At 48.9% G+C, this 24447-nt stretch overlaps 1 protein-coding gene and 1 long non-coding RNA gene across 2 annotated transcripts in view; one reads left to right on the forward strand and one right to left on the reverse strand.

Moving 5' to 3' along the window:
• The window catches only part of HSPB2 (heat shock protein family B (small) member 2), a 486398-nt gene that overhangs the window by 209923 nt on the left and 252028 nt on the right, over nucleotides 1-24447 (forward strand). The gene's annotated exons all lie outside the window — the stretch shown is intronic.
• On the reverse strand, nucleotides 15579-21989 carry LOC146765475 (uncharacterized). The gene is made up of 2 exons (XR_014949996.1): nucleotides 18467-21989; nucleotides 15579-16886 (listed from the first exon to the last, which is right to left on the reverse strand). It is a non-coding gene; the product is annotated as an uncharacterized LOC146765475 (long non-coding RNA).

A 24447-nucleotide genomic window follows, 5' to 3' on the forward strand; every position in this document is an offset into this window, starting at 1 on the left:
GCTGGGCAGGGCAGCAGAACATGTGAGAGATAAACAGAATAAACAACCTGGAAACCAGCACAGACCAATTATGGCTTCTGCTTTGACAGGGGGTTGACAGACAGAGACTTTCTACAATCTCAGAATCATCAATAGCTCAGATTGTGACACTGTGGGATCTGAGTGGGATCTCCTGGCCCGTGTGCTCAGAACAGAGCATCACTCCGTGCCTGGGCTGATCCCACATCCCACAGGAGCCTTTGCCTTGTGTTTTCCCCCATCTTTGTCTTTCTTTCTGTAACTGAGCAGGACCAGGAAGGTCTCTCTGAGCCCAGATCTCGTCCCTCAGGACACCAGAGGGGGAGCAGACCTCAGCAAACACCTCCCAGGAAGGCTGGGGAGGCCTCTGGGTTTGTTTTCCCCGCAGGGAATCTTTGGCAGTTCCACGTTTGGTGACTCTGCTGAGCAGCCAGCCTGGAGATGAGGCCCTGGGTGATATCAGGGTGACAATTGACTGTGCCAGGGCTCAGCACAAACATTCTGCTGAGCACCAGGAGGAATGGGAATCCAGGGAATGTGTTTACCAGACACACAGCCCCGGAGATGCTGCTCCTCCTGTTGCCATGGTTACTGCACTTGTGTCTGACAATATTCGGAGGAAAATGTTCACATTGATTTCTCCCCCCTCCCCTTGTTTTCCCTCTGAAATAAAAGATGATACCTGGGAATTAAATTAATCCCTGGGCTGGCTGCAGTTGTGTTTCCAGCACAGTGCCTGGGATGCACAGGCACAGGGATGGATTTTCCCCCTTTGGACTTCACCAAATTCCCAACCTGCCACTGCTCCTCTCCCCTTAGCCCTTTGCCTGCCGTGGTTCCCAGGAGGAGGGTCACCCCAGGGGCAGGGGAAGAAGGATTATCGAGGGGTTGATGGTTTTTGTGTGTACTGGGAGGTGGGCATGGTTTATTTAAAGGCAGAATTTCCCAGCAGTGCTGTTCCATTGGTGCTCAGAGAAGTGTGGGTGCTCTCATTTCACTTTATAACTCCCATTCTAACCAAGTCAGCTGGGAATCAATTCAGTCTCAAGCTGAATCTCCCATGTTGTAAGGAGAAATCTAATCACAGGAAATGGAGCTTGCCCCCTCTGACCTTGTTAATGGAACACTCACTCCATCTCTGATGGCCCAAATGAGGAGTGTCCCACTTTCACTGTCACTTTTCCATCCTCTGGCACACTGATGCTGTTGGAAGCAGCCTCAGAAGTGATTTGAGCCACGCTGGTACAAAACTCCTCAGGTGTGAGGCACTGGAGCCTGCAGGAAAGATGGAGAGGGACTTTCCACAAGGATGGGCAGTGACAGGACCAGGGGAATGGCTTCAAAGTGACAGAAAGGAGGTTTAGAGGGGATATTGGAAAAAACCTTCCCTGTGAGGGGTGGAGGAGGGAAGGGTGGTGCTGCTCTGGCACAGAGAGAGGAACGAATCCAAGAGGAAGCTTAGTTCCTCCACTTAGCAATTAAAATCAATCCTTCCTTATTGGAATCTGAGAATCCTAAAAGCTTCCAGCACTGAACTGAAGGGAGGAAGGAAACTTGCTGAATGCCAAAGGCTCTCAGTCCATCCCATCAGTATCCCCCCTGACCGACACCAAAATAACATTTGTGCTTCCCTGATCCTCTCCCTAAATCAGGGGTTTCATCTCTGCAGCTTATCCTGAAATGGGGCTGAGGGACATTGAGAAGGCACAGAGCTGAGGATGGGGTTGCTTAGCAATTCCTGGGAATCACTGCTAAGCCCAGATGAATGCAATGTTCCTGTCAGAAACCGGCACAGAACTTCTGAGCATCCCCTCATTGTTCCATTTAAACCATAAACATTGGGATATAAAAATCTCAAACATCCCAGGCTTTTTGTTTTTTCCTTAATAAAGCTTTCTGTCCCTCAGTTTATCCCTCCCACGCTGAAGAACTGAGGCAGCAACCCGAGATTTCAAACACATCGGTGTCGTTTTTACCTTTGCTGGCTGCTGCAGCAAATTAAAACCACCTGCTGGTGATAATCCCCCTGCCTGGAGGCTTAATGATGCCATGAACTCTGCAAGGAGAGTTTTTGGTGTTTGATCCAATTATCCAGAGCTAAAGATGACTCAGGAAGGGGAGAGGGATGATGCCAGGCTTCTGTGTCGCTGGATGGTCACGCACAAGAGATGAGCCTTTGAACGGGATGTATCACAGACTTTTACTGCAAAATATGATTTAGGCAGACGAGACTAAAGGCTGGGGGGAAGAATTTCTCATTCCCTCAGCCCTCCAATGGGGAAATGAGGTGCAGTGATGCACGAGGACCTTCAGAAGCACCGCAGCGCCAGCCCAGCCGGGGGACTCTGGGATGGCTGATCTCAATCCTGCCTGCAGAGCGACGCTTTCTCCTGTCTCAGTGCCCCCTGCTCTTTCTTTCTGCTTTTAATTTCCATTGCACAATTTAACCATTATTGCGGGCCCTTCGGGATATTTATTCTCAGGGAAGAAAAGCTGAATGGGAGCGCGGTGTGCAGGAGCTGGAGCAGCAGTGAGCACTCCCCGCTGCTCCCCTGCTGCCTGGCAGGGCTGGGGCTGCTCTCTTCAGCCCCAAACAGTGACAGGGAACAGAGCAGGGAGCCCAGAGGAGCTGGAGCTGCCCCATCCCTGGGGGTGGCCAGCCCAGGTTGGAATGAGATGCTGCAGGTGGTGGGAGGTGCCCAAGGTTGGGATGAGATGAGCTTCGAGGCCCCTCCTGAGCTGAACCATTCCATCACATTAAAGAGCTGCTTGTCATTTCCCCTTGCAGCATATCTGAGGAGAATGAATGTGGAAAACCCCACGTTTGCCCCGTGATGTTTAGGCAAAGAACACTTCTTGAAGCCAAGAGGAAGGTGTTTCAATGGGGTGTGCCCAGTAGAGGGGTGGCAGGGGCTCTGGCTGACCTCACTGCTCTCCATCCCAGCCCCACTTCCACAGCAGACTGCACAGCCCCACATATTTCTGGTAAATGTTGTGGTTTTAGGGCCCTGAGAGTGAAACAATAATGTTAATTGGTTTGGAGAGCTGCCCATGGAGTGCTCTAATAAAGGTGCTGAGCAGCCCGTGGGGTCAGTGAGGGAATCCTGAGAAGAATAAGGAAAATGAAACCTTAATTCCTCTGACATCAGCACCAGCTGATGGCCAAAACACATCCCCAGAGACCAGAGCTCCGAATCCTTCAGCTGGTTCATTCCAGGAGAGATTTCTAAAACGTGGAATTTCTGCACAAGCCTTTTTTCCCCCAAAAAAACAACAGATGCAAGCGAAGAACACAAAGGGGGATGAAAAGATCTGTTTTGATGAGTAGGCCTGGGGGAATTCAGAGCAAGTTCTGAGTGGGATCTCCTGGCCCGTGTGCTCAGAACAGAGCATCACTCTGTGCCTGGGCTGATCCCACATCCCACAGGAGCCTTTGCCTTGTGCCTTCCCCCAGCTTTGTCTTTTCCCCTGTAACTGGGCAGGACCAGGAAGGTCTGTGCTGCAACCAGGCCTGGGGGAAGCTCTGGGCTGTGGAAAATGTGTTTTGTGCAGAAATCCACATCCAGCACCCCCGGGGACAGGGACAGCGGGGTCCCAGAGCCATTTGCAATGGGGTTGATAGGTCAGGTTTTAAATTTCTCTGTTCTGTTTTGGTGTGCAGCTTTTAGCTTTATGTTAAGGATCTTTTCACAAGGTGGTGAAGCCAAACAATCCTGTCCTAGCTGCAGACACAAGGACAATCTCTTCAAACTTCAGGCCCAAAGCATAAACAGTGTGAGGAGGGCAGGCAAGCGAGCAAGGAGGATGAAACTTCATCATTTGAAGCTGTTAATTGGGCAGTTAAATCCTGTATGCAAATGGACTAAAACGTATAAAAATGTGAGATCTCATGACCATGATTTCATGATCATGATCTCTTTTGCTTCCACCTTGGAGCCATTTCATAGAGGAGCACAGAGGAAAGAAAGAGAAAATTTCTATTTCTGCTCCTTGTTTTTCCCACATGGAATGTGTGTGGAGAATTGTTTACCTGGGGTGATGCTTGGTTGGGTTCTGGTGAGGATTGTTTGAGCCTGGTGGCCAATCCAACCCGCCTGGGGCTGGGCTCTCAGAGAAGGGCACGAGTTGGGAGTTAGATATGGCAGTTAGAAAAAATTATGTAGTTTTAGTATCTCCTTTAAGTAGTACATTAATGTATTATAGCATAGTTCTAATACAGAAATCATTCAGCCTGCTGAGCTGGAGTCAGACACCAGCATTGCTTCCCACAGGGCTCCCTGCATTTGCAATCCTTTCCCACAGCCCAGGAGCACAGGAGCTCCTCATCTCCTTGGGCAGCTGCTGGGCTCCACAATTGGCTTCTTTCTCCTCAGCAGGTCCTGGGGAGGCTCCCAGGGAAGCCCTGGGCTGGGAGGGGAGGCTGCTGGCCCCCGTGACAAGTGACATGATGGAGAAAATTGCCATGTCAGCCCTGATTAGCGACAGCGTCTCCCTCCCTGCCCAGAGGAGCCGGCCCAGCCTGAGAAGGTTCCGTGGGAGCTGGGAATCACCTGGAGCTGCTGGCCTGGCTGGGCGTGGATGTTTGGGAGGACACCCAGGGGAGGCTGCTGGGGCCTGGGGGATTTTTGAGCACATTTTCGTGCTTGACCTGCTGCTCACCCCTCCCTTTGCCAGGAGACCAGGGAACAATGCTCTCCTTTCTGAGCCAGGGTGCTGGGGGATTTTTGGCTGCTTCCTAGGGATGAGATCACGGAGGGAACTCGGGGAAAACAATTCCTTTTCCCCCTAATTAGAAACCAGCAGCAGCTCTGCTCTCTCTAGGTCTATTCAAAACCATTTGCTGGCTCTTGCAAAGCCCCTTCCCAAAGGCCTGGTTTTAGAGACACAAGGCTGGGCTAAGCTGGCTCCAGTTCAGCCTCTGCTGGTATTTTGGGTGGCTCTGAGGGCATCATCTCCCTGTCCATCAGCCCCAGAGCACCCTCTGCTACCCCTTGGAGTAACTCCCAATGTCTCCATGCACTCTTTCCTCTATTAGACAGGAAGAACTTCAGAAAAAATTCCAAATGCCACCCTAAAATCTGCATCCCAACCTCGCCTAGGAAGCCTTTTTGTAATGATGAATTTCCATCCCACCTGACAGGGGCCATAGGCAGCTGCCACCCTGATTATCCACAGCACAGAAATCTCCTTTGGCAGGTTTTGGTTTCCTGATTTCCTCACATTAATTGTTTCCCTGGGAGCCTGGAGCAAGCTTCTGTCCCAAGGAAAAGGAAGATGTGGCAGCTGGAGTGTGAGCAGTCCTGCCTGGGCTGTGTGCTTGGACACCCACGTGGCTCCTCCAGGGAACATTCCTGCTGATGAACTTCCTTGGAAATGCCCATTTTCTCCCAAATTATTTTAACTCCATTAGTTTATCACAGCCTTTTAACAGTGGTGTTTGGCAGAGGACCTCACCTGGGTCAAAAGAGAAGGAAAGAAACATTTCCCAAATTTTCTCTTTAGCCCAATTTTTGGTTCCTCCTGGGAAGTGCAGGGAACATTTCTGCTAATCAACTGTCTTGGAAATGCCTATTGTTCTCCCAATTTATTTTAACTCCATTAGTTTATCACAGCCTTTTAACAGTGGTGTTTGGCAGAGAACCTCACCAGGGTCAAGAGAGAAGGAAATAAACATTTCCCAGATTTTCTCTTTAGCCCAAAATATTCTCAAAATCCAGCTGAGATTCCTGGGTTTCCCTTCTCTCCCTTGCCCTTTGGATGTCCTCTTTTTTGGTTTGTGCTACAGAACCCTGCAGTAAAGAACAATTCCCTCATTCCTGTGGAAAGGGAAAGGAAGAGTCCCCATCCCAGACCAAAGAGATTGAAAAGGATTTTAAGTGTCTGGAGGTGCCAAAAACAGCCCTCAGCAGCACCAAAGGAGCCTAAACGTTGTATTTTTGTGAGGAACAGAGAACTTTAGGAACACAGATTGCCCAGGGGAGGAATATTTGCATGGAGATTTTCCCTCTGGCTGATCTCACATCTCCCTGCCCGGGAAATGAAGCGAGGGGAGGATTTTGCATGCTCGGCATGGACGAGGTAATGGGAGATTTTGTGCTCCGAGTGCAGATAGCAGAATGGCATCGGGCAGGTGAGAAATTGCCTCTCGCTCCCCTGCAGCCTCTATCACCATTCTGAAACAGGGAGGGGGCCTGGGCAGAGAAATTATCTCCAGAAAAATAAAATAAAGCAGCCTTTAAAATAGCAGGCCTGGAGGAATAGGTAACTCGTCTGTAGGAGCAGTGCAATACGAGAGGAAATCCAGGTTAATATTTAGCAGAAGCAACAAACTCTTAACACCACATTTTCCCCCAGAACATTTTTTTCTCCACTTTATTGCTCTTTCCCTTGGAATGCTTTGGAAACAACTCAGGTGATTGTTTGCAGACTGAAGCAGTGATTAGAGGTTTTTTTGGTGCTTCTATTATTTCACGTACAGCTGACAGGGCAGATTGTCCTATTGGTGCAGGAGCGGCTCCAAAATCCTTCCAGGTAATTGGGATTTTTTTGAAGGAGACTTTATGGAATTTCTCATTCACATCCCATCGTTTGTGAGGTTGCAGCTCTTCCCTCCTTCCTAAGGTTGGGGTGGTTTTCTTAATGGGTTTTTAGCCACTTCAGAATTTTTGTTTTGGATTTCAATATGGTTTTAATTAAGATAAAGATGTTAATAGCACACTTAATGTTCGTGAAAGCAACAGCAACACTCCCCCAGTGACTCACTTGAAGAAAGCACATCAGGTTGTGCCTTTATACTCAAATATACTGGATGTGCTGTTCTCCCATTTCATCTCTTCACAACCTTGGAATGGACTGGGACTGAATTGAAATTCCAAACAAAAATCCCGAAATGGCTAAAACCCCACAAAATGTGACTTTTGCCCCTTCCCTTGCCTGGCAAAGCCCCTTCACTGAGAGGAAAACAGGCCAATAATTGGGAATTCAGCACGTGGCTGCTCTGTGCTCTGTAAATCTGCAAGGGAAATCCAAGGAAACTGGAATCCACATCCCAACACACCTGCTGGCATTTGGGGCTGCCCCGCTTCATCCTCTCACTGCATTCTCCTCTCCTTGCAAGCCCCCACTCTGCTGGCATCAAGAACAAATTAATATATTCCTGTGTACCCAGCAGCTCTTAATAATTACGTCAACCCTTAATTTGCTGCGACTCAATTACTGCAGCAGCTCATTGACATTGTTAAGGTTAATAACTCCGAGGTGCAGAGGACAGGGCACATTAGCAACCACGCTGATTGTGGCAATTCTTGCAGCAAAGCAGGGGAACAATAGGCAAAATGTTATTTAGCATCACTCAGGCAACAACTTTGCCAACAGTGCAATCCCCTGGGAGAGCTGCAGAGGTGCATGGAGGGCTCTGGCAGGTCCTGACTGGGAAATTCAAGCAGTTTGGGCTGGGAGGATTTTTCCTAAATCCTGGGGGATTTCTCCTTGTGCTGGAAGAGGCAGGTTTTGCATCCAGTACAGGCAGTGCTGGTGGGCTGGTAAAAAATAACAATTTTTCTCACCCCAGTGGTCTGTCTGGACTAGAACAATCTCCTCAGGGGAAAAACCCCGTGGAATATTGCCCCAGCAGTGGTTTGACCCTTTGTTCTGAGCCTGGCCTTAAATATTTCTGCTTTTCCCCCTCCAGAGCTGCAGGTAGGCAGGACCACTCCTCTCCTGCCTTATCACCATCACTGAGCAAAGGAGTGATGGTTTAATGTATGTGCTGAAGTGACTCCTCAAATGAATCTTAATCACATGGGCTAATTAGAGGCTGTGTTTGTTAATCAGATGTGAATAGCAGGCTGATTTCTCTATTTAGATAAACGTCTGCTGCAAAACCTCTTGGCAGATGGGCCAATGTTTGCTCCCCCCAGCCTAAGTGGGCATTTTAGCAGGTTGCAAACATAATTTCATAGCTAATTAGGGACAAATGAAAACAGCAATCCTGGTGTCCACCACAGGGCCCAGGCACTGCTGTGGTGGGAGGCAGGGAAGTGTTGTGTGTTGGGATCTGCCTTTGGAATTCCTGAATCCTCCTTGTGCTCCTGGTCATGACCTGGGCTCAGCTGATGCACAGGACTGCTCAGAACTCTCTCCCCCAGAAAATAAACCAGGGTGGGATTTCCTTGAAGGCTTTACAGGCTGATGGGAACCAAGTTCAGTTCTTGGGGATGCCCAGGAGTTGGACTTGGATGAGTCTTGTGGGTCCCTTCCAGCTGTGATTCCACGATTCTGAATAAAACCGAAACCTGGAGACAGCAGCTGCTGCTGATCTCGTGGCTGACCCAACTGCAATCCAAGTTTCTGAGGCCCTCGAGTCCTGAAACCAAAAAAAACAGGTGAATTTAGCCTTAAAAGGCCCTTGAGATCTGTTCCTTGAGCTGTGGGTGCTTTTCCTTCTGCCAGCTCTCTCCTCTCATCACCCCATGGACCCTCTCCAGAGTTCTGGGCTGGCTCTGCCTGGGGCATCACCTCCCACTTGCCTCCTCCAGTCAACAGCTGAAGCTAAAATGACATTTTCAGCATGTTTGGCTTCCCTTGCACTCTCCAGAATTACCCTGAAGAGTATTTAAATATCTCTCCTAATAATTACATTGAGTTCCCTGCTACCCATATTCCCAGCAGCTCCTCTGCCAGTGGAAGTGCTGAGTTATCCTGCTTTTATCGTGCCTACCTATGGGTTACAAATAGATCTTATTAACTGCTCCAAGCTGACACATCTATTGGAATAAAGGGGCTCGTTTCTTCCCAGGCAGCAGAACAATCTTCCTGTTATGCTAATAAATACAGGAATTTGCATAAATCTAATCAGATGGGGAGGCTCAAACGGAGCCCAGCGCCCCTGGGTGCTTGGGAGAGCTGCTCCTGCACGGGAGTTGAGGGGATATTGTCCCCACCAGTTGGAACTGGGCAGGGACTGGGAGGGAGGGAGATGAAAGTTATTTTTCCATCAAGCCAGCTCAGTTTCCAGGGGATTGTGCTGCAGAGCCCTGTCCTGGCTTTCACAGCCTGCTGTATTATGCATTGTATGCATTAAATGTTGTACTGGAGATAAGAAAAGGCAATTTGCTCCGAGCCCTGATTGTGCTGGACCATCCCTTTGGATGAATAATGAGTGGCACTGCTTTGTGCTTTTGGAACATGGCAAATGCAGCACCCCAAAACCCCCTGGCCCTGGCAGGTGCTGGGAGCATCCCCAGCCTCACAAACCCCCTTTTGCTCTGGTGGTGAACAATCCCTTCCCATCCAACCCCATCTAGATAAAGAAACAAAAAAAGTCCTGCAGATCTGGGGGGAGAAGCTGCTGGAAGGATTTGCGACACCCATGACCTTGTGTAGGGTTTTGTGTCTTGGACAGCTCTGCACCAGATTGGGCTGAAGCTGGAGATTTTTATGGGGCAGAAAAGGGAAGTTTATTTAAAAGGGAAGTTTCTGCAGCCTCTTCCCTTTTAAAGCTGGTTTGGAGCTGGCAGTGCTGGCAGATGCAGTTTCTTTCCTCTCTGCACTGGCACGAATGAGAAACACATCTCCCTGCTCATCCCTGCTGCTGCTCCCCTCCTGCTTTACCCTCCAGCAGTGCTGGGTTTGCTTTTGGAGGGCAGGAGAGTGCTGCCTTCCCTTCCCAGCACATGTGCAAACACCCAGCAGATGTCTGCTCCCCTGTGGGGAGCCTCCCTTGGAGCCAGCCCCGGGATCTGCCGTGGCTGCAGTCTGGTCAGGCAGAGAGAAACAGCAATCGTTTCTCACAGTGCTTGTGAGAATTTTCAGGGAGCTGTAGAAATGTGATCACTTGTTAGTCCAAACAATCTGCAGGTGGGGTTTTTCCACCTTGCTTTTCTGTTCCTCTTAAGGATGGTGTGTGAGAAAGATGTTTTTATTAATTAGTCAATCAAATAGAATGTGTCGTGTTGGTCTATTCAAGCCAAAGTTTCCTTTCCATTAAAACCTTTTCCATTAAATCCTTCTTTTCCATTTAAATCTTCTTTTTTTCCCCTTCCATTAAAGCCTTCTTTTCCTCTTTTCCATTAAAGCCTCCTCTGACGCTGCCTCCTCCTCTGTTCCTGTGTCATTCTTGGCACAGGGTGACAATGCTGTGCTGAGCAGGGCAGGCTCGTTCTGCTGGCCAGGCAGGTGAAGCCAAGGCTCCCCTTCAAGGCAGAACCAGGTGCACCCTTCTTGCAGAAGGAGCCTTCAACCACATCCCCCAGCAGGCTTTGGCTTCACATCCCATCTGGATTCCTGGCTGGGAGCGCTGCTGCTGAGCCCAGCCCTGCCGAGGAGGGGTGGGAGCAGGGGCTGGTGCCACGAGCTGGGATTTGTGCCTCTGGAAAACACTTCCAGCACCTCCAAATGCTCCAGCAGCACAACGTGGCTCCAGCTCCGCTGGGGCAGTGCCTGGGGACTCTTCTCACAAGGTGAGGATGCTCCCAGGGCGGAGGGGGAGAATTCGTTGTGATTTGGGGAGAGGAGGCACCCAAGGGCAGGGACACTTCCAGCAGAGTGCTCAGAGCTCCATCCAAGCTGGCCTTGGGCAATGCCAGGGACGGGGCAGCCGCAGCTTCTCTGGAGCCTGTGCCAGAGCCTCACCTCCCTCAGAGGGGAGGAAAGAGATGACCCCTTACAGTAAAACACAGCAAATCCCAGCTCAGGGAAGAAATGGTGATGCTTGGTGATCAGAAGGCTGAAGGATTGCTTTATTAAAACTCTACTATATTACATTAATATACTATTTAAGAGATATTATCCTATTCTACCTACTTACTTCTTACTTACCTAAATAACTTACAAACTTGTGACTCTGCTGAGAGCCCGAGCCACAGCTGGATCCCACTGGTCACTGACCACAAACAACTTCCTCAGAATCCAACCCAGCCATCACTGTAGGTGAACAATCTCCACGCCACGTTCCACATCGGGAAAACTGTGGGACCAACTCGTCTTTGGATTCACGAGGGAGCTTCTCCAAGCCCCACATTGGGCGCCAAGCACAACTCTACAGAAAACCAAAGAGCAGGGATAAAGATTGTTTCCTCTTCTTCTCCCTGTGCTTCTCCTGAGAGACAGAATTATGTCTGTGTGTCCAGAGAACGTGAATGTCACAACCCCTCTCTCCAGAGCTGGAAAATCACTTTTCCACCATGTTCTCCTTTGGGTTCAGGCTCTGGAGTTGCCCCTGCCTGAGGGATTGCCTTCAATTCATGCTCGTGTTTAAGCAACAGATTCCCTGCCCCCATGTTTTCCATGTGCTGGAAAAACAGGGTAAAAATCCCTCAATTCAAGCCCTTCTAAAAGGGGAGGATGGTTTAATTCCCATACAGAATCTTTAAGAACCACCTGCTCCTTGTAATACACCTGTAAAGCGAAATATTCCCATCCAGATGGTTTGGGCAGCATCCCCAAATGGCATGCAGTGCCTTGGTTTGTTGTGGCTGAATTTTGGGATGCTAAAAACCTTTAGCTGCCCATCATTGCCCCAGCACAGCCTCCCCTGTAGCAGCTACGGGTCAAACAACAAAATCAGCATCAATGTGGGGGAAGGAAAAACAGCCCTGGCCCCCAGAGCCCTGCAGGATCCACCCCACACCCAGCCAGGGGATTTATCCCAGCAATGATGATTTCAGAATTGATCATTTTGAAATGCGGATGAAAAATTCAACCTCACTGTTTTAATAAAGATTTGTAGGGAATGGGTATGTTTATTCACAGCGCTGTGGACGCATGTCAGGATTTGTTGCCCTTTAATGTACGTGCATACCTCTAAAAATTCCTAATTTTTTTTTATTACCCTTACTCATTTTTATATATATAATTTTACAATAAGTTAATGCATATTTATTCTGCTAATTTCACATTACACTTACAACTAGTTATACTTGTATTCAGTTTTTATTAAAAAGTACAAAAAAGACTCTTAAGTCACTCTGCCCTGTTTTGAAGTCTAAAGAGTCTTTCTTATTTCTTATTTTTTAATGCAGAAATTTACATTTTTTTCTCTTTAACTAAAGTAGTTTTATTAAAGCTGCAGTCACTAAACTCAACAGCAAGCTTAAAATAGCAATTTTACCAAAATCTTAATAAATTTTTACCCTGTTAAATCTTCACTCTATCTCAAATTGCTACAGCTCCAAGAGGCCCACAGAACATTTGGCTTGGGATGAATGCAGGAAGGAACTTCCAGACACTTCAGCAGGGCAGGACCCTTGGAGGAACCGAGAGGTTTTCCTGAGAATGTTCAATGTCGCCTTAAATTAGGCCATAAAATGTAAGTGCTTTTTAAAAGCAATCTTGCACAGTAGGGTCTGCATTGTCAGAGCTCCCCGGTGATTTAAAGGTTCTCCTTCCTCGTGGCTCCTGCAAAAACTCCAACAAACGGGAGCCTGGCTGCTGTGAAAAATACCCTTGCCTGTAAATCTAGAGGAAAAATGATATTTATATATAAATACACCTATATATATATAAATATATATAGAAAATGTGATAAACATCTATAACCCAGAACCCATAAAACCAGGAGGCTGACAGCAGAGTGGGAAGCACTGTCAGGGGAGGAGCAAGCCTGGATTTTTTGGTTAGGGATGGAAAGGTGGCTGCTGCTGTGATGTTTTTCCATTGTTTCTTGTACTATTTACTTTTTTTTTTTTTTTTGGAGGTTCACACTGGCTGCTTTGAACAAGAGAAAATCCCACAGCACTGAAGTGGCTCTCTTCTCATCGAGCTGCTTTTTTTGGTTTTGCCTCGTTCTTTCTGTCACATCATTTGAGTCTCCCTTGCTGCTTTCCAGCATTTCCCGAGGGTTTCTTTTCTAACTTTTCTCTGGGAGAGGCAGTGCTGGGGGCTGGGCTGGGTCTGTTCTGCTCCTTTTGCTGCTGATCCACATCCCCACGTGTGCCTCCTTCACACTGTCTCCTTTGGTGATGGTGCTTCTATCAAATCAGTTTTAATGGCAAAATTTTATTTTTTGGTTTTGCCTTGTTCTTTCTGTCACATCATTTGAGTCTCCCTTGCTGCTTTCCAGTATTTCCTGAGGGTTTTCTTTTCTAACTTCGCTCTGGGAGAGGTGATGCTGTTGGATGGGACCTGGGGGCTGGGCTGGGTCTGTTCTGCTCCTTTTGCTGCTGATCCACGTCCTCACATGTTTCTCCTTCCCACTGACTTCAAATTTGTCTCCTTTGGTGATGGTGCTTTAATCAAATCAGTTTTAATGGCAATATTGTATTTTATTTGATTAACCACTGGATCCAGCTGCCCTGCATGGCCAGCATCCCTCTCCCAGTGCCTCTTACAGAGTTTTCTTACCCCCTGAAGCCCTCTGTCATTAGTCCAGCCCTGGCCTTCAACTCTGATCATCTTTTGCCTCCCTGGCTCAGCTTCTCCTGCTCCAGAGCCGCCTCCCTGGCTGTCCTGGGGTTCCCAGAGAATGGGAACGGGTTTCTCAGTGGGGCAGGGCTGGGGCTCAGCGCAGCAGAGGGTTAAGGGAACAATGTGGGGAGGAATTAGGGCAGGGCAGCAGAGCCTGGCCTTTCCCAGAGCCTCGCTGAAAAGCCCTTTCAGAGCCATTTAATGTCCCCTGGCAGGGGCTGCAGTGGCTGACCCCGGGGACAAGAGCCCTCTCAGCCCTGTTGGGTGCTTACAGGGCTTGGGCTTTTCTCAAAATGTGCGCATGGACCAAAAAAACAACAAAAACAATGTGTGTGTGGGGGAAATCAGCTTGGTAAATAACATTCCCTTTCCCATCAGGAGCTTAACAGGGAAGGACAAGACCCAAGCCCAGCTCCAAAAGCCTGGTCCTAATCTCTGGTGACACCTGGAGCCAGCGCCAGGCTGAGGAGCAGCTCTGCAGCACGACAGGGACAACAGAGCAATTTTCATCTCCCCCCTCCTTCTGCCACGCCTGGAGCTGTGGCAGTGGGAGCTGTGCCTGGCAGCTCTGCCGGGCACCAGGAGCTCTCCTGACTCGGTTCTGCAGCTCCGTGCCCGGGCTCTGTGCCACACAGCACAACCAGAGTGGGCACCTAAAGGGCTGAGCAGCGAATCTGCAAATTAATGAAATCTTTGTCAAAGGTTATCTTCTCTCCTGTCCTTCTGCTGCAGCGGGAGCACCCCCAAAACGGGCTGAGCTGGCAAAACCCTGGTGGAAAATGCCCAAAATACACCCAGAGAGAGAGAACCCTGGGTGCTGTCACTGCTCAGGGGCTCTGGCTGCCAGCTGCCCTCGGTGCTTTCCAACCCTTGCACCTGGGCAGGAAAATGATCTGGCAGCAGCAATCCCTGCCAGGAAAGGACACAGAAGGCAGGGACGGCTCTGCTCCCCTCTGGGTCAGCAGGAGTCCCCTGAGGAGGAGCTTCAGGGCTTCATCCCACCCCTGGTGCTGAGCTCCAGATGGAAAAAGCATCAGGGAAAGCCTGAGCTGCTGCAGGGCAGCAGGTCAGGGAGAAATGAGTGCCCAGAACCTCCCAGCGAGATGCAGGAAGGAAAAAGAGCATCCAAGCCCTGCTGGGGATGGGAGCCCTGCTGGCCTGGCTCCTGCTCTGCTGCCAGCAGCAAAACCAGGGCACTGAGGAGCTGCCTGCACAGGGTGGTGGGCAGAACTCAGTCATTTGCATACCAAGTGCTGAGATAATGAAAAAGTCCAATTAAAACCATAAATCAGGTAAATCCTGGCAGGACTGGGTTGTGCCCTACAGCAGGAGGTGGCTCTGCAGTGAGGGGGCTTTGCTGCAGGAATCCAGGTGAATTCTGACACCCAGGACAAATCCACTCAAGGCTTTTCCTTTTCCTTCCCCACTTGGTTTTGCAACACCTTGGATGAGAAGCAGCTCTTGTTTCCACATCAGGGATGAGTCCAAGGGTGGTGTCACTGGCTTGTGTTTGGTGCCAGCTCTGCAATGTCTTGATTGCAAAACCTGCTCTTTTCCCAGGTTCCTAAATCTTCGTTTCTGGAGGTTTTAATTGGAGGTGAGCAAAGTAAATGATCTGTCAGCCACGCAATCTTTGCTCTATTCATCTTGCCGAAAGGGAAAAAAATGGAATTAAAGAAGAAAAGAATGATCTTGGAGGTGTTTTCCAGGCTTAATGAGTCTGTGATGCTGCAGTGTGTGGCTGCAGAGGGCCCAGGGGTGGCCTGGGTGTCACCGGCCAGCTCAGGAGGGGCTGTGACACCCGGGCTGGCACAGGGCACGGGGCACGGGGCAAGGGGAGTGCTGAGCTGCTGTGGGTGCCCCAGAGAGCTCCACTCGGGGGAAAAGCAATGTTTTAATCCAGGGAGGAGCTTTCTCCTTCAGCACCTCCTAGAAACTCCTTTCTCGATATTATTTATGATTTTATGATTGAGCAGGAAGGTCCCTTCAGGCCTGGGCTCTGCAATTAGCACTGCAGGCTGATTGCAGAGCAGGGCAGGGACTGATGTGCTGCTTGCCAGGGCTGTCTCAGGGTCTGGGTGTCAGGATCACCCCAAGAGTGTAAAAGTCCTTTTTTCCCAGCCCTGCAGCCAAAGGAGGAGTCTGAATGTGCAGGATCAGCTTCTCAAGGTTGTTTATTTTCCCTTATCTAGAACATTCTTTCTCTGACCTGCTGAGCCCTGGCCAGCAGCTCGGCCATGGCATTCTGTCTGCCCTCAGGATGGTGTTCACATTTTATATCAAAAATTACCTGTGATATGTTTACAATAATGTGCCAATATCTATAATTTATGTTGGACAGTGTGTCTCTACCTTAAACCAACAGAAAAGTGTCACCAGCACAGCAAGACATGGAGGATAAGAAGAAGGAGAAGAAGGTCAGGACATGCCCAGATTCCTCAGTCTTGTCCCCTGAATCCCATTCTAAAAACCCCAAAATTCCATTTTTTTTTCACCCTGTGTTAATCCAGCTATCACACTACTCAAACCCTTGTGGTTTGTGATTCCTCACACAGAGCTGGCAGTTTTTTCCACAGGCTAAAATCAAAGCCACAGGTGGTTTTGACTTGGTGCCAAGGTCCCCAAGCCCCTGCCAGGGTCTGGGGCCAGCCAGGGCAGCTGAGGGATGTGCTGGGCTCCCCCAGGGCTGGGCCACCTCCCACCCTCGTGGCAGAGCCGTACCAGGACATCCCAGCTGCTGTCAGCACCGAGCATCCCCTGCCCCGGGCCAGCCCAGCACAGCTCCCAGAGAAGCACCTGGGAACAACTTCTGCAGGCCAGGCTCTTTCCCTCAGCTGTGCATTGGCTTTGCTGTGTTTCCAAAAGCTTTTGTGTCTGTGAAAATCGCCTCACAACATGCCAGAGCCACCCTCTCCTCAGCAGCTCAGCTCTGTCAGGGAAATCCTCCAGCTCCGGAGTGCCCCGGGTGAGGAAATGAATAGCAGCAGCCTGGGAGTGTTGGCTGCGTTGGCTGGCACTGAAAGCTCTTCCCTGCTCCTCTGTGACCCTCTGGCTGCTCTCCCTGGGGTGAGAACTCTGTGTGTGGGAACTCTGAGCAGAGAATGGGACAAATGGGAGGCTCCAGACCCTTCCTGCCCCGGAGAAAGTGGCCCAGGCTGGGCAGCAGCTGCCAGGGTAAACCCAGGCACCCTTGGCAAGCACAGTTCACAAATGGCACCGAGCCATTCCACGCTGGGGAGGTGCTGAGAGGATTTCCCTGCCACGGGCACCGGGGATGGGATGCATTAATTCCTGCTTTTCTGGGCAAACCTCTTCATTTGTGGCTGCAGCAGGGCCTCGTGCACGGCTGGGGATTGCAGGGTTTGGGTGTGAGAGGCAGAAACTGGATATCAATAAATCCACGCTCCCGGAGCGACCGGGGAGATGTCCTGGAGCTGTTAGGAAGCAGAATCCACGGGCAGGATCTGGAAAGGGAAATTCAAATCCTGATAAGAGCATTTCTTGGTTTAACCCAATTTCTGTTCAATATTCCTGTGCTCTTATCGGCTGGGTTTGTCAGGATAGCCCCAGCTCCTGCAGCTGCCCCAGCAAAACCCCAAACTGCTGCCGTGCTGCTGGGGAATGGTGATGGCTGTTCCCACAGACAAGTGTATCTCAGCCCTGCAGGGCACGGGGCAATGCCCATCCTGCTTTTCTGGTGATAGCATGGCTGCTTTCTCACAGGAAGCAATCTGGGAATTGCACAGATCATTTCATTTTCTTGCTGTTTTGTCCAGGCCCCGCTCTTCTCTCTCACAAATACCCCTCTGTGGAGAAAACAGAATAGAAAAGAGCCTCGGGAGAAAAGCAGAATATTCAGTGATTCAGGAATCCTCAGGGGATAGCTCTGCTTTTACTGCAGAGTCACCACCAGGAAAAATTATAAATCACTTCTTCTCTGCCTTCCCCTCGATGCCTCGCTATTTAAAAATGTAATTAGATCTGCATGTTCCTTGGTTTTAATTTTCATTATGTGTCTGGAGCTGTGTTGTTAAGGTTGTTTGATGTTGGTTCCTAAGTGAAAATAACTCTGCTCCATCCTGAACATCCCTGCACTTGATTCCATTTTAGATCAGGGAAGTGCATTATTTTAAAGATAATAACTGCCAAAAAAAGCTTTTGAAGATATTTAATCCACATTTTCCGAAGGATTTCTGGCTAGACCAGAGGCTGGTGTTATCTGCAGAGTTGGATAACAGACTTCCAGGAAAAATTCCCTGCACTCTCCTTGGGTTTTTGTTGGGACGTGTAGATGGAGATCTCAGGGGTTGTGGGCAGAGGATTGATGCAGCCTGACCCTTTAAATGGGAGGCAGACCATGGATGTGCCATCCCTGGAATGGCCCAGGGACAAACGTCCCAGCTGGCCCCGGGTGTGAGGGAGGCACCCCTGTGGATAAAACTCCTTCCAGAAAGGCTCCACGTCCTCACCTGCTGAAATCACGGTCTCCCTTTGCATGGAAAATGCAGAGCTGCTGTGTTCCCTGAAGTCATGGACGTGCTGCAGCTGAAAAATTGCCTTTTTTGATGCAGGGAGTGTAATCACACAGCAAAATGCTCTGGGGTTTGCCCCTGGAATATTCAGCAATTAAGAGCCCTGAGCTCTGTGGGAAAATTCAGTTTTTCAGGGTGCGACTCTCAGAACAAGGTGTCAGGGAATCACTTGGAAACAGCTACACTGATGAATGAAATAAAAATAAAAAAATAAAACCCACAGGCCTGCCAGGTGAACGCTGTGTCCCCTCCAGTGCCAGTTCAGCCAGTCAGTTCCCAGTTCCCACTCTGCCAGCTCCCAGTTCCAGCCCTCTTTGCCATGCAGCTCATCCAGTTTATTCACCAGGACAGTGCTTTATTCCTGGAAAAGGGAGCTGCTGCCCCTGCCCGTCCCCAGGAGTTCCCTCTGCAGCACATCCCTGATTTCCAGCCAGACTGAGCCTATTAATAACTCTTCCTTTAATCAGCTTATTCCAAGATCACCCAAGCAAGGTAAAAATTATTTTGCTCACCTCGTGAGAACCCAAGGAAGCGGAGGTGATTCTGCTCAAAAAAGGGGTTTTATCCTGGCTTTTACCAGGAGGTTTTGGAGGAGGTTGCTTTAAAACAAGGGGTGGGATAAAGGAGCTGTGAGTGCACTGCACACTCCGGGATCTTTGTGCTGCTGGCAGTGGTGTGAGGTTTTGTTTGATTTGGTTTTGTTCGCTTTGTTTTGTTTGTCTTTGTTTTGGTTCGGTTTGCTTCGTTGTTTGTTGATTTCTTTTTTGTGTAAACACAAAGAGTGAAAGGGCAGTGGATATTCAGGGAGATGGATCTAAGCTGGGAACTGCTCTGCTCCCTCTGGAAATGCTGCTCAGGCACTGGGAGCTTTCAGCACCAAAGCAAACCCATTCAGCACCTCCTCTTCAGCCCTTGGGGTGCTCTTTCTGCAGAATTCCACATTTTGGGACCATTCCAAGCACCAACAACTTCTCCAGGGCCAAGCTGTGCTTTGGAGAGGCCCCAGCAAAGTTCCTTTCTCACATCCAGGGGTTCAGCCTCGTTTCTTTGCCTGATTTTGGTGCAAACCCTTCTGTTCATCCCAATTGCTCTGCTTTTCACAAAGAGCTCTTTTAACCACACACATTTTAATGTTTCCCTCTGCTGTTGTCTCAAATCTCCTCCTTCCTCTTCAATGCTCTTCATGGGTGAAGTTTTCCCAAAATCCTCACAGGTTTCTCAGCATGGGGACTCCTTTGAGTTATCCTGAGGCTGTCAAAGGTGCCTCCCTTGCCCCCTTTACAGAAAATCATCTAAAGACCTTTTCCTCCTCAAAACCCACGGCCTAGGAAACAGAACTGAGAGTTGCACGAGGCATTAGAGGAACAAAAAAAAAAAAAAAAAAAAATTGGTGAAACTTGCTGTGATGCTTCTAGTTTGGGTATTTCTGCTTTGCAGAGATAAAAGAATCAATTCCCACCTCCCGACAATTGCTCCTGGAGCCCTGGGCAGGGCAGGGAGGAGCCCGAGCTCCTCGTGCTGCTGCTCTGGGTTGGGTGCCCACTCCTATAACCTTGCAGAGCTGTCTCCTGTCTCCCAGCATTAAATTTCTCATTATCTGCCTGCTCAGAGACCAAGGCTTTCAGGGCCAGGGCTGCTTGACTCAGATTTTGTCCAACAACTGATGAAAGAAGTCTTTGCTCCGCTTGGGGTTCTCTGGGTAATGAATTTCTCTGGACTTGGAGTGTTGGTGGAAAAGTTGAACAAAAATGGGATTAATGGAGATAACTCTTGATTAGCAGCAGCTCTGGGAGATCAATCCGTGAACATTCAGGTGCTAAAGTGTATTTTCCCTAAAATTTTCACCTCCTCTTTAGGGCAAGAAGGAAATGGGAGAGAGAAACTCTTTTTGGTTCAGGTGTCATTCTCAGTAAATAGAAATTATTACTGAAGCACATGCAGGATGAAATTTTCCTAAGTGACAATTAACATGAAATATCTGATGATTTTCTCTGCAGAATGACAGGCAGGAAGTTTCCAACTGCAGCCAGCCAAGGAACTTTCCTCTTCCCCCTCTAGCCATGTCACAGCAGCTGAATAATTTGCTGTGTCTTTTGTAATGACTCTTCCCATGGTTTGTTCCTCCTCTCTCACTCCCCCAGTACTGAGGGCAAGTTTTGTCCTTTTTTTTTTTTTTTTTTTTTGGTGATAAAAACAGTTAGGAACGGAGCTCAGCAGGAAAAACTCAACGTTTTTCCAAGCAAGGCCAAACCATGCAAAGCAAAACATTTTTCTCCCTGGAGGAACAATCCTTCCAGAGCCAGGTGCCTCCAGCTCCATAAATTCTGGTGTCAGCAGAGCAGTGACTCGTGAAAAATCAACTCCAAGGCAGGTACAGCAGTGAGGCACACGGAAATGCCTCTGCCCTTCCATCCATCCCTCCCAGAAACCAAACAGAACCTTCCTCTTCCCTCCTGGGTTCCTGAGAGCCCAGCCAGGAAGGAACTCGAGCTCCTGATGGGCAAAGAGATCCCAGCCCTGCCCCTGGGGATTTTCCAGCTCGGTTTTCCTCCTGGAGCATCCAGAGGCAGCTCCTGCTCTGCTCTGTGCAGAGCCTGGGAATCACCAGCGCCCCTGAGAGACCCAAACCCTGCCTGGAGATCCCTCCCATCCCCTCCAGGGCTGTGGAATTCCTTCTTTCACACCCAAACCTTTTCCCCCTGCTGGGGCCTTCAGAGTGCAGCACTGACAGAGTTTTCCCTGGGAAAAATGAGGATCAGGTTTGGACATGGGATTTTTGTAGCATTTTTGGAGTTTTCCCTGGAAAAGGAGAATGAGGATCATTTGTGACCATGGGAATGTTGTAGCATTTTCAGAATTTTCCCTGGAAAAGATGAGGATCAAATCTAGCCATGGGAATGTTGTAGAATTTTAAGAGTTTTCCCTGGAAAAAAGATGAGGATCAGGTGTAGCCATGGGATTGTTGAAGCATTTTCTGAGTTTTCCCTGGAAAAGAAATGAAGATCAGGTTTAGCCATGGGAATGTTGTAGAATTTTAAGAGTTTTCCCTGGAAAAAATGGGATCAGGTGTAGCCATGGGATTGTTGTAGCATTTTCAGAGATTTCCCTGGACTGGAAAAGGAGATGAGGATCAGGTGTTGCCATGGGATTGTTGTGCCAGGCTGCTCCCAAAAATACAGGCTGGAGCTGCAGAATTGCCCCCAAACCAAGGCCAAACAAGGGCCTGGGATGTGAGGATGCAGCAGACAACATCCACCAAAGCAGAAATCCTGATTTTTTAATGCATCCCCCCAGTTTTCTGTACCACAAGGGCAGGGAAGAAAGAGATACAAGATATTCCTGCCCGATACCAATTTTTATTTTTACATATTCCCACCATGCCTTTGTTTTAGTTCACCAAATCCTGCCTGGCTGCTCCAGTTTATCAGCCCCATCTCAGCTGCAAGGGATGCTGGCCAAGGCCTTATCATTTAATTTTGTTAACATCCCTCATTCCTAATTCATAAACCCGGCTCTCTGACAAATTGAATTTGTGTAACACAGCAAACAAAAGGGCCTCCAACTCCACTTTCCTGTAATGGACTGACCTTGCTGGGAACAGGCATTAGGGAAAGAGGCAGGCCTGGGGAAAGGGCTCAGCACCCACTGGGGGCCCAGCCTGCTTATTTTGCAGCCAAGCCAAGAGGAATCTGCACCTGCTGTGATCATTTGAAATGATATTAATTACCTCCCAAGCTCTCTGCAGGGAAATGAGGGGGGACAGGTGAATTCAGCTTTATCATTTCTAATAAATAATATTATTTGTTATTAATATGGCCCCCCAAGCTGGGCCCAGAGGGGTTGATGGAGATGCACCAGAATTTCAGAGCCTCCCTGGAAAAGCTCCCTGAGCTCTGTCCAGCTGTGCTGCCTCCGCAGCAATTCCTGCTGCTGCCCCATTGCTCTTCCCTCACCCAGACGTGTTCCCAGCCTTCTCCTAATCCCTCTGTTTGTTGTTGTTCTCTCCCTTGGGAGCTCGCTGGCAGTGGATGGGAGCAGCTCCACTGCCTCCAAGCCTGCTGGTGATGAATCTGCCACCTCAAAATGCATTTTTCCTCCCCATTTCTGTCAAAAACCGGAGCGGCTCCCATCCTATAAATGCAGATTATAGAGGGGAAAAAAAGAGAGAGAGAGAGAGAGAGAGAAATTCTTGTCACTCCTTTGCATCCAAACACAGCATCCAGGGAGACAAAATCTAATTTTAGAGTGCATCAGAGACAGCAGCATCTGAGTAAACTCAGCTCTGTGTCTCCAGCCCTGGCCCCCGGGGAGGCTGCGTGTGTACCTGCAAGCAGCTGATAATAAATAACTCTGCAAGGTAGAAACAAAAAAATAGAAACAAAATAAGCAAGAGAAAGAAAAATAAGCAAGGGATCCTTTTCCTTTTGTGGCCAGCTTGCTCCCATTGCCAGGGGGGTTGGAGGCAGGGCACAGTGGCTGCTCTTGAAGTGATATTTAAAGAAGGAAAAACACCTGTGTTGCCTGCAAATAGAAAGGGCAGGGTTCTGATGGCACGTTCCTGGAGCAGATCAGCATCACAAATCCTGCTCCCCTCCGAAATTTCTCTCTTCTCCCTTTGAGGATTTCATTTCAAAGCCTTATGAGGGAAAAAAATCATAATCCTGACAATGGAGAAGAGATATTTAGCCTTCCCAAATACCTGAAAAACAAGGTTTTCCTTCCGGGATTTACACATTATTATAAATATACACATTTGTGGCTGGGCTGTTGAGACAAGAGGAGAGTTTTGACCCAGTGCAGGGGGGAAAACTCCTTGGAATAAAATCCAGCTGGGTTGAGAACACAGGAGCATCCCAGGCAGAACAAGGGACTCCTTCTGTGGTGGAAGGCACAACCCTGGTGCTCAGGGCCAAATTGTGTTTTCTCAGAGGTTTCACCCAGGTTTGTGCTGTGCCTGCACCTCCTTCATGTGTGAAAAATGCACATTTTATCATTGGCTTTTCGCAAATGTTACAATGAATATTATATGGGTAGTGTTAGAAAGTGATGCTGTATTAATTCTCCTATGTAGTGTGTTAAATGTCGTTTTAGGTTCCAGCATAATGTTAAAATAGAGACTGTGCATATGGGGGAAGTTTTTTTTAAGAATAAAATACTCACTTTGAAGAACACCTAAATCTTAAAAAAAAAAAAAATTTATTACTTCTTATCAGAAAAAGCTAATTTCTTCAAGCAAATAAATCCTCCCATTTCCAGCCTTTCAGCATCATTTCCCCCTCCCATGGCCACGAGCAGGAGCAGAGCAGCATTTTAGTGTGCCTGGAAATTCCCCCCTTGTCTCGAAGCAGCCAGGAAATGCTGGGGGAGCAGAAAGCCTGGAAGGAGTTTTTGTGTCCAGAGCCTCTCCTGGCATCATCCCCTGCACCTCAGCAGCCCTTCCATGCTGGAAGCATCAAAAGCATCCAAATGGCACAGCCAAGCTTCTCCCCTTTCCCAGAGCTCCCTGTTATCAGCACACCACCTCTGCCAACACAACCTGTGGGCAAACAAGAGCAAAAAAGGGTTTTTTTTTAATCCAGAATTCCTGCTCCAGCTCCCAGAGACCCTTCCCCAGCTTTGAAGTTGTTCTCTCTGCAGTTGTTTTAGAGCCAAAGTGGGCTTGGAGCGGGCACAAAAATGTCTTGAGGAGTTCAGGCACTTCCCACAGATTCCATTTTATGCTTTTCATGTGTCCTGAATTCCCGTTTCTGTGAGGAAATGAATTATACACAACATTTTTGGCGTTTTGGGAGGAAAATGGTCTCAGGTCTGACTTGTTGCTAATGTGTTGTCAACACACAAAGGGGGATATTTAATGCCAGTGCTGGCAGATTAACAAATTGCCTTGTCTGGTGTTCTGTGGGATGTCACAGGCCTGTCAGGGAAATGCTAAAGCTCTTATCTTTAGCAGGAGCTGGCAATGAGCTGCCCTTTGGATTACAGGGCAATTTCAACCAAAACACGTAGGGCAAATGTCATTTTTTTAATGTTATGCCCGGTGACAGATGCAGAACCTCCACTTGCTGCTGGAGGATGCTGGATCCCATCAGCCAGCCCAGCCCTGAGCATGGAAAACCCCAGCAGCAGGAGGGAAAACCTGAATTTCAACTTTAAAAATGTCACCCACACGAGAAGGGGGCAGAGGAAGGAGTGGGGGTGCAGGAACTGGTGAAAACTCCCAGAGAGAGGGGCACAACTGTGCTTGGCTCCATCTGCCTGCCACAGGTAAAATATTGACACAGTTTAAACCCTCTCTGCTCCCCAAATCCCAGCTTTTCCTGGCAATTGAGTCAGCCCCTAATCCAATATTCCAGAGCACTCTGCTGCTGCCCCTCCAGGGGAGATGAGGTCCCACCTAGCCCTGGTGACATGACTGCTGTCAGGAGCTCCAGAGGGACAGTCCATCCTGCCCTGTCCCCTCTGGAGTTTGCAGGATGCCCTGGCAGCAGAGCCA

The sequence above is a fragment of the Lonchura striata genome, chromosome 24 (genome assembly GCF_050655825.1).
Source record: "Lonchura striata isolate lonStrDom1 chromosome 24, ASM5065582v1, whole genome shotgun sequence".
NCBI lineage: Eukaryota > Metazoa > Chordata > Aves > Passeriformes > Estrildidae > Lonchura > Lonchura striata.